Here is a 10859-nt window from a genome sequence, read left to right as displayed (position 1 = left end):
CGCAGGCCAACGGCCAAGTGGAGCGTATAAATAGAATTTTAAAAAGGATGCTAGCAAAAATATCGGAACCTATCCAACACTCTGATTGGTACAAACTATGCAGTAAAGTTGAATATGCTATTAACAACTCAGTTCAATCAAGTACAGGTCAAACTCCAGCTATTCTATTATTTGGTTTGCAACAAAGAGGTTGCGACATCGTTAACCTTAGTGAATATCTTGACGGAAAAACAAATTCTTATCATAATTTAAACAATGTTCGTAAAGCATCATTTGAAAAGATTAAAGACAGTCAGGAAAAAAGTGCACAATCATATCAGAATCGTCAAACCCATAAGCCTCATAGGAGATTTTAATTTTATTCAAAATATAAAGGTCCTTATATCATTAAAAAAAATATTCCCTAACGACAGATATGTTCTAAAAGATATTGAAAATTGTCAACTAACATAAATCCCGTACGAAGGAATAGTAGAAGCATGTCGAATGAGAGATTGGGCAGACTGGCGAGATAATGTCAAAGATAGTTCCGAAAACATTCAGTCATTGCTAAATGATAATTAATATTATGTGTTGCTTATTTTGTAGTGGACAAGGAATTTGTTGGGTTAATGTTTAGGCAACTAAGCAACCCTAGCAAATTCAAAAACCGTTTACGTTCCCAAATGCTCTCCCTCTCTCATTCGAAGTTAGAGTAGAAATATTCAGCTGCTGGAAAGATCCCGTTAGGATTCTCTCTCACAATGCAAAGAGTATGTACGTTGCAAAACGATTCGCAGTCGTTGGTTCTTTCTGATTTCAACTGGCAAGTGACGCAGACGTTCCTACGAAACAATATTACAAGCAAAGTGCAAGTTTTATTTTAATGGTGAAAATTACATAAATTACATATAAAATACTGCGGAAACTCTACCGTCGACGACTGAAAACCTCTGGCGTTGGTTTGAATTTCGCATCGTTGCCTCGTATAGTGAGGAATCTCAGCAGTGGATATACATACATAAATATTTGTGCGAGACTCAGCATAGGAAAGTGCCAAGATAAAAACCTTGTGGCCCTCCGCGACTCGTCTCTTTCACATATGAATACATCGGAAATATTATCGGCAGTGTCCCAGACAGATAGTGGTAATATTTTCCTTACCAAAATTTGCTTGAATTACATAATTTAATTTCGTACAGGCACCAGTTGCAGTTATTCGGACATAGTCCACGTGTAGATGTATACACATAACCTGCACTTATTACATATATGTACATAAGTACATAAATTCAATGCCAACCCTAAGCAACGTGTGGGAGCTGGACAACCGAGTGCAAGCGAGACACCACGATCGGTTTTCTCATACACAGTGCAAATGACTTGAGCACTACTTTTTTCTTTTCTTTTGATTATAATTCTTACCTAAATTTTCATATACTTTCTTACGTTTCATATACTACTTTTCTTTGTTCGTATTTTTGCTAACATCCAAGTGATGTAGTCTTTAAATCAATTTCGTTTTTCCAATTTTAATATTTCATATATACATAATTAACTATTGTTATTAGAGTTTAAGCATAATTTGATTTATTTTGTTCCATGAAAGCTTAACGTAATTCCTAGTGCTCTTGCTCACAATTTAATATGCCTCGGAAATAGTATAAGCTACTCCCTTTTTGTTTTATATACGAGTATATAGTAGTAACTACAGCACTCAGCAACACCAACTGCGTCTTCTTTGGGCCCAACGTGCGCACGTCGATGGTTTTGCTTGTGAGTAACACTTTTAAGTTGAAATTTTATGAAGTCTTGACACTTTTGGAGTCGACTCATATATATCTATTTTCGTGGCACATTTGAAGCAAGAATGATTTAAGTGAATAATATTTTCCTTATTTATATTATATCCATATATCATGGCAAAACAAGACGTAATTTCAGCCTTATATTTTTGTACAATTCTTTGAAGTTTGAATAACTCATCATGTTATTAGAATAAATTTGCATAAGACATAAACCACAACCATGACTAAAGTATATCAGAAGGATCAACCATAGCGGCCTAGTCTCTGTATAGGAGCAATTCTTAACAATATTTACCTCCCCGAATTGCCAAGGTGGGTGGGTGCAGACGAGGATATGGACAACTCCATCTAGTTCCATATAACTTTCCGTAGCGCCGCGTAATCTCTCTTCTTATCAAAGCCGATGGGTCATCGATCAATAGGACTGGTTCCTTGAGACCGCAGTTCACTTTGAGTTTGCTTTGATTGTTTTCTTGTATTGATAAGTTTCGTTTTGAGTAGATTCAGTTCCCGTGCACTTATTTTTCTTAGTATACCAGTGTGTTAAGAGGCGTAGGAGGGAGAAAGATCCCCGACCCCTCTCATCCTACCCTCCCCAGTGTCGATGATGGAGAGAAATAGGCCATGGACCCGGCAGTACGCAGTATATAGTAAGGGCCAACCTGGAGCACCACCCATCGACATTGTATTGTGCAACAACAACACCAGTTACACGTTATCATTACCACCACCGCCGCATTATCATTAGGGTGATAATGGCGGCCAACGTGTTGCACGAAGGATCATACATTATGGATATTACAATTTTGATACAATTAATAATTTAAGTATAACTCTTAAGTACAAATGTAAAATATCAGAAAGTAACTTTTATATTTTGATCGAGACGATCAAATGGTCAGAATGGCCGAGTTGTTGTGGTATGGTTATCGATGTTAGTCCACTCCAATGTAATTAAGTTATCAATATAAGAAGTATGATCACTAAATATTCATTCAACGTTAGAGACAAGCAAGAGCAACACCTAACTTCATATTCTTTCATTAAAGAAACTATTAATTAAGTTAAGCGCCCGCATTCATCATTTATTGGAGGTATAACACGTGCTATATTTATACTTCCCTAATAATGTAAAATGATTTTTATGTGTGTTAATTACACCTTTTAATTCCTTTATTGTGTCATGGCCAACAATGCCATCGAATGTCTTAAGATTAGGTAGTATAAAATATTTTTGCTTGTTTATGTTGTTACCAAAAATATCTATATAAGCATGATGAGTAATAACATAGTTTTTATTTGAATCTGTATCTGTCAAAAATTTTAGTTTGTTTCCATTCCTCATTTCAAACTTATAGTAAGATAATGAGCAGGACGCTAGTCTAAACAAGAGAGAACGCTACAGTCGAGCAAGCCCGACAGTGAAATACCCTGTACCCAGATAAACTTCCGTCACTGAGTTATATGCGCCCATAGCAAAAAGAAGCAAAACGAGGAAGAAGAGCGAACTTGTTGCTGCAGTTTGGGGGGGTTGTACTGTAGAGAATTTGTTTCGCTAATAACTTAGAATCTTAGAATTAACCGATTTAAATGAAATTTGAATCAAAAGTAGACTATTATGTATTAATTATGTGTGCAAAGTTTGGTTAATGTAGCTTTTGAAATGTGGACAGTATTGGCGAAATTCTGTAGGGTGAAAAGGGGGGAAAATTCCACAAAATAAAATAAACTCGTTCTTTCTCGGACCTAGGAGAATCTGGATACCAGCCTTGGTTGTTCGAGCTTTTATATTTTCTGAGATCCTTGCGTTCATCCAGACAGACAGACGGACGGACATGTCTAGATCGATTTCTCTCTTCATGCTGATTCAGAATATATATACTTTAAGGGGTTGGAGATGCTTCCTTCTGCATGTTACATACTTTGCACAAACCTAATATACCCTTTTTACCCTACGGGTACAGGTATAAAAACACAAAAGTTTTCAGAAATTATGCCATTTCACTGAAATTTGTTTAGCCGAATAATTATAGCCTGTACCCAAAGGGTAAGAGTCTATACTAGTTTGTGCGAATGTAACAGGCAGAAGGAGGCGTGGCAGACCCCACAAAGTATATATTTATTCTTGATTAGGGTGGCAAGTCGAGTCGATATAGCCATGTCCGTCTGCTTAGCGTTAGGATCTCAGAAGGTACAAGAGCTAGAATTACTAAACTTGGTATCCAGGTTCCCCTGAGCCCTAGGCAGGTCAAGTTTGTTTGGAACCACTCCGTAGTTACCCGAGATCGATGCACCGAGTCGTTATCTTCTTGAAAAGCCAAGTCTTCGTCATCATGTTCCTCCAAAAACTGAATTAATACATACTCAAGAACCGCTGTATACATAAAGCAAATTTTTAACTTTCCGTGAAAAGAAAATTGCACCCAGCGAACATATAAGGCTTAGTTAATTGAGGCGGCTTCTTAATTATACTCTGTACATGAAATGTACAAGAGTATATTAGGTTTGCGGGAACTAAAAAATGTAACAGGCGGAAGGAGACGTGGCAGACCCCACAAAGTATATATATTCTTGATCAGCGTGACAAGAAAGTATTTGACTGAAGTTGAAAAAGTGGCAATTGCTGCGTATAAGGATAGTGGTCTTAATAATTGTCAATTTGCAAAGAAAATCAATCGATCAGAGAAAGTATTGGACGTTTTTTGAAATTTAAGGAAAATTATGCTAAAAAGCCTCCAACCAAAGGCAATACTAAAGTTTGGGCACTTCAAAAAGGTCTAATCCGCTCCGTAACAACTAAGCAAGAACTAAGTCCTGCTCAAATTGTTGACTCTTTTGCATTACCTATTACAAAACGACGCGTTCAAAATATTTAGGAATCTTCAGATCACAAAGTTTACAAGAAAACAAGTAAAAAAGCTAAAGTCGGGTGTCCCGACTTTGAAATACTCTGTACATACATGTACATGTATAGAATAATTAAAGAAATTAACAAAAATTAAATAAATAAATAAGAAGAAAAATTTGATCGATTTTACCTCTCTCGGTATTCGAACTCAGGTAAAGGGTGTATAATTGCTCATTTACTATTGCGCGTCTATTCGTGTCTGTGTGAGCATGTTTGCAGTCAAATAAAGCTCGAGCATCAACAACAGCTGCGGGCAGCGCTTGGGCAGCAAATATATTTATGGCTAGAACTTCCTGTTAAATCGGTCTTTCAAAGTGAAACTTTGCATACGGACACAAAATCCCTAACTGCAAAATTTGATGGGGAGAGGGAGGCAAATTCCAAAATACACATTTTCTGCGTATTCACAAATGGCATCTTGGACAGTAGTGCCAAAAATCCCAGCACATCTGCCTTTATGGCTGGTCATGGTATTAGCAGCTGCGAGTTTCCCACTTAAGAAATTAGGTTACGTAGACATTGAATAAAAACTTGACAAATCATCAAGTAATAGTATGCATGTAAGGCAGTTAAAAAACAACACCCACAATAACAAGAAAGCGAAGATGTCAATAAGAAGTTTGTTGTTGATACTTTATTCATCGTGTTAGCTACACAATACGCTGCTCTCATCCATTTTAAATTCTTAAATACCAAATTTTTAAACAGCTAGCGTGACATTACCTATTTTTGATGTGCCATCTATGCACAGTGGTCTTTGTTGTATGGAGATAATTGCCAAAAATACTTCCGATATGATATCGACTTGAAAATTTATGTATGAGTATAAACAAGATAGAACGCTACAGTCGAGGAAACCCGACAGTAGTCTGTCTGTATGAGCACAAGGATCTCAGAAGGTACAAGAGCTAGAGTTACCAAACTTGGTATCCAGGTGCCCATAAGCCCTAGGTCAAGTTTGTTTTTTTATTCAGATACACCACCCATTCCCCCGCTATTTCTGTTTTTTTATAACTTCCGTAATTCTTAGAAGTTATAGCCATAAATAAAATCGCTGCCTATGCTCTGCTTGTAGCTCTGCCCGCAGCCGTTGTTGTTGCTGCTTTGGTTCAACTTTGTTCTGCATACATACACGCTTATAAACACGCAGAGACACGATTGATGTAAATGTATGCTGTTAAAACTGTACATGAACATGTCTCCATTATCGTATATATGTATTGAATAATTTATATTTAATTTAATTAAACAATTTAATTAATATAACTTTATTAATCATTAATCAATCTTTACTAATAGTAAATCCTAAAAATTCTAAATTATCTTTCATAAATTCGCATTTATCCAATTGGACTTCGAGATTTGCATTTTCGAGTGTCTCGAAGACTAAACGCAAGTTCTTGAAATGTTCCTCTTTTGTTTTTCCAAATATAATGATATGATGGGAGTCTTAAAAATTCCAATTTCCCGTTTTTTTGTTTATATTGAAAAGCTGTCTTTTCAATATCAAAATCTTTTATTTATTTATTTATTGTTGATTACTTCCTAGTGCAACAAGTGGAGTTACTTATATGTTAAAGCACTAGTCACATAAAGAGTTTTACATATGTACTAGATTAGTTAGTTTTTAATGAGTTTATATTGAAATTTGAGACAGCGAATTAAAATTCTAATAATAAATAATGAAAATCTAAGTTTAATAAAATTTCTATTTTTCTTAATACTAAATTACATTCTAGAATCTATATATATAAAACAGTTTGTCCTGACTGACTGACTGATTGGCAATCAACGCACAGCCCAAACGGTAAGAGCTAGGAAGCTGAAATTTGGACACAAGATCCCTCTTATAGTGAAAGTGAGCACTAAGAAGGGGTTTCGGAAAATTCGAGCTCCAAAGGGGGGAAAAGTAGCTCCAACGTTTGTATGAAAAATCTACAATTTTTATCCGATTAACTTCAAACTTAGTTTGTATACTCTCACAAAGAATACAAAAAAAACTGTATACTTGGATTTTCAATATTTTTCCTGCGGCCTGAATAATAATGATTTTCCGGTGGAAAATTCGGTAAACGAAAAGCTATGTGCAATCAACGCACAGCCCAAACGGTTAGAGCTAGGAGGCTGAAAATTGGACACATGTTGTCTTCAGTGGTGTAGGTGAGCACTAAGAAGCGGTTTTGGAAAATTCGAACGCCAAAGGGGGGAAAACGGGCTCCAACGTTTGTATGAAAAATCTACAATTTTCATCCAATTAACTTCAAACTTAGTTTGTATACTCTCAAAAAGAATACAAGAAAAACTGTATACTTGGTTTTTCACCATTTTTCCTGGGGCATGAAAAAGGGGGGGTTTTCCGTGGAAAAATTGAAACACAATCAACACCCCACAGCCCAAGCGGTAAAAGCTAGGAAACTGAAAACTGGGCTCAAGTATCCTATCATGGTGTAGATGCGCACTAAGAAGGGATTTTGGAAAATTCGAGCTCCAAAGGGGGGAAAAGTAGCTCCAAAGTTTGTTTGAAAATTCTGCATTTCTGAATCGATCAACTTTAAATTTGGTTTTTATAATCTATAAAAGAATACAAACAAAACTGCATACTCGGTTTTTCGAAATTTGTGTTGGAGCTTGAATTATTGGGGTTTTAATATTTATTCATTTTTTCAAATGAAAAGTTTGTGTTATAAATTTTGTCCGATCGATTTCAAATTTGGGTAATATAATCTACGTAACTAAAATTGAAACTTTGCATTTAACGATTTTTAAAATATGCATTTTACAAATGCAGGCAGAACAAACAATACAAAATATCAAACAGTTGGGGACAACTAAGTATACATACACACACACATACATATATACAAGCAGCTGTTCGTGTAGTTGCGTGCAAACGGTTGAAGTAGCCAAAGCAAAATGTGAGACACTAATGTGTGAATGTTCATTTGTACACATGTATGTACATACATACATACATATGTATAAAAGTACATTCGTCTTGCACTGACAGGGCAAGAAATGTTAATTAATTAAAAATTATTAACATTATAACATAAACAGTTTTATGTTATTTTTTCTTTGTTTAGTACATTTGGCATAAGGGATTTTAGGACAACGGACTACAAGGGCGTACGCAGGTTGGGCAGGAGGGACATTGCTCCCCTTTGAAAGAATTTCGCATTATGAATTACACCAGCACCATATGTATTACATACGTACATACATATATACATACGTCTGTATGTATAGTATGTACATATGTACATCAATAAGTATGTATGTACGTACATACATTCTTATATACATATATAGGTTTGTATGTATGCAGTGGGCCATCGAACACTGTTGTTTAATTGTAATAAATAGTGTTCTATGTTTTCAAATCAAAATTTTTAAAACAACAACAACAAGTTATTGGCTCGCAAAACTTCTTTCGTTTTGATAATTTACGGCTGTTAATTGCATACGAAAAATGCCAAAAGTTTACAGTTACCGTACACACACAAATACATTTGTATGTATGTATGTACATATGTGTACAGTGAACAATCGAATACAGTATTATAATCAATAACTCTCAAACTATGTTTTTCGATGTATTTGTATTCGACATGTATTACGATATATCAACACAAGTATCGATATTTTCGATATATCGCATTTAATTTTATTATTGGGGTTTTAATATTTATTCACTTTTTCAAACTATTCAAGTTTGTGTTATAAATTTTGTCCGATCGATTTCAAATTTGGGTAATGTAATCAACATTATATCAACAAATTGGCATTCAACGATTAAAATATAGCAATATGTTTTTTACTTGCCATATATCAAATATCAAATAGTTGGGGACATCGCATACACACACTCACACATACATACAACAAGCAACAGTTCGTGTCTATGTGTGCCCATGCATATGTACATACATATGTACATGCATATGCATGTATGCCTGTATATGTATGTAGCATGTACATACAAAACAACAACAACAACTTTAAGTTGTTGGCTCGCACATCTTCTTTCGTTTTGACCATTTAATGTTAATTGCAAAGGCAAAACGCCAAAAGTTTACAGTTACCGTCGCTAAGCAACGACTGCGTAAGCGATAGTAAAGCAGAAACCGAATAACGGAGCTACGCATATTCTGCTTCGCATTGCGGGCAGATGTATGTATGTATGATTTGTTCTTATTGATCTCAATAAATAATTAGATTTTATTATTTAAATATTCTGCTTATTGCATTCAAACTTCGATATTTTGATGGTATCGGTGGCTTCAACTATCGAAAGTTTTACTCTAGCAAATTGAGATGAGAATTGTCAGTGCTTTTTGATCGTGGCTCATCGCTGCACGGCATTGACACGAGTGCCGTGTTTCATATTCCGAGTTTGTGCGTGACCGTATTGACTCAATATGACACGAAAAGGCTCAAATGTGAATTTAAAATTAGGATATACCCTTATAATTATTCCCCCTTTTTTGCAAATCGTCTATCTTAAAACGTTGCGTTATCTCTATATATAAAACAGTTTGTCCTCACTAATTGGTGATCAACGCACAGCCCAAACGGTAAAAGATGAAATTTGGACTCAAGTATCTTTTCATAGTATCCATCATAGTGTAGGAGCACACTAAGAAAGGCTTTTGGAAAATTCTAGCTCCAACGGGGGGAAAACGAGCTTTAAAAAATATTAGTTATAGTGGTCATGTTCGTTGAACGAAATAGTTTGGCAAGAACAAAAATGTAACGGACTACTGAACAATTTTTTGTCAAGAACAGAAAATGTTCATTTAAATACCTTAAATGCCTTCCTACTGGTAACTTATAAGGTGAAAACATATGGGTAGGTTATGCACACACAAAATAAATACAATTGGAAACATTATATTGAGCCGGGTTAAGACGGGCAATACCTGCTAGTGATTGTATATGACCCTGTACCCGTAGGGTAAAAAGGGTATATTAGGTTTGTGCAAAGTATGTAACATGAAGATGGAAGCATCTCCGACTCCATAAAGTATATATATTCTGAATCAGCATGACGAGAGAAATCGATCTAGATATGTCCGTCCGTCCGTCTCAGAAACTAAAAAAGCTAGAATAACCAAAGTTGGCATCCAGATTCTTCTAGGTCCGAGAAAGGACCAGTTTATTTTTTTTTTTTTTTATTTTCCCCCGCTACAGAATTTTGTCAATAGCGTCCACATTTCAAATGCTACCTAAATCAAACTTTGCACACATAATTTATATATAATTATCTTATTTTATTCAATTCAGTCAATTCTATGAAAAGTTATTAGCAAAACAAATTCTCTCCAGTGCAACCCCTCAAACTGCTGCAACAAGTTCGCTCTTCTTCTTCCTCTTTTTGCTGCTGCTATGGGCGCATATAACTCAGTGACGGAAGTTTACCTGGGTACAGGGTATTACACTGTCGGGCTTGCTTGACTGTAGCGTTCTCTCTTGTTAATGCTGATTTTGTAGATATTTTTTTAGATTACATCGAAATTGAGTAGCGTTTCTGATGTTTTTTATGTGTGTTGGTAGTCCATTCCAAATGCGAACAGCATATATGAAAAACTAGCAGGTCTTGCCCGTCTTTGCTGGGCTAAGTAAAATGTGCTTAAAATTATAAGTTTATTTACTATATGATATTCTTCTTTCGACGCTTTCTAAAGTTTTTTAAAGAGTTCATTTTTCAAATAGCAAATATAGTACAATAAGTCATATGTATGGTTATACGTACATACATACATACATATGTACATATCTTCATTACGCATCAGGCGGACTGCCAGTCCTGACTCAACTGTGTGCTTTCTCAGCATGTTGTAGGCACGGTCGAGTTATCCCCGAAAAGTTCGACGCTGGACATTTAATTTTGATTTATAAATCGGGACGTCCCGCCAAAATTGGAGCGTTCGGCAACCCTGATATGTGCATACATTTACATTTTTCATGCAGGCGTTATCCGCCTATATACATACATACATATATAAGTATGTATTACATTTTTTAATTCAACACTAATTTGTGTGTTCAATTCCATATATGATTGTTGTGAATGTAAAAGGTGTGTTTCTGCTTTTGTAAATCGCATGAATACACTAACAAAATAGGCTTAACGGTAAATGACTCTTAGTTTTGTTCAGAATACA

The 10859-nt window shown here is 35.4% G+C and overlaps 1 long non-coding RNA gene across 1 annotated transcript; it reads left to right on the top strand.

The window, feature by feature from the left end:
- Positions 1 to 806: 806 nt before the first annotated feature.
- LOC115633660 lies at positions 807 to 1703 on the top strand. The gene is made up of 2 exons (XR_003996383.1): positions 807 to 1127; positions 1182 to 1703. It is a non-coding gene; the product is annotated as an uncharacterized LOC115633660 (long non-coding RNA).
- The last annotated feature ends 9156 nt before the right edge of the window (positions 1704 to 10859 follow it).

Source organism: Scaptodrosophila lebanonensis, unplaced genomic scaffold (assembly GCF_003285725.1).
Source record: "Scaptodrosophila lebanonensis strain 11010-0011.00,11010-0021.00 unplaced genomic scaffold, SlebRS2 tig00000001-arrow-pilon, whole genome shotgun sequence".
Classification (NCBI taxonomy): Eukaryota; Metazoa; Arthropoda; class Insecta; order Diptera; family Drosophilidae; genus Scaptodrosophila; species Scaptodrosophila lebanonensis.
Note: the sequence above shows the minus strand (reverse complement) of the source record. Positions and strands in the feature narration are given on the sequence as shown.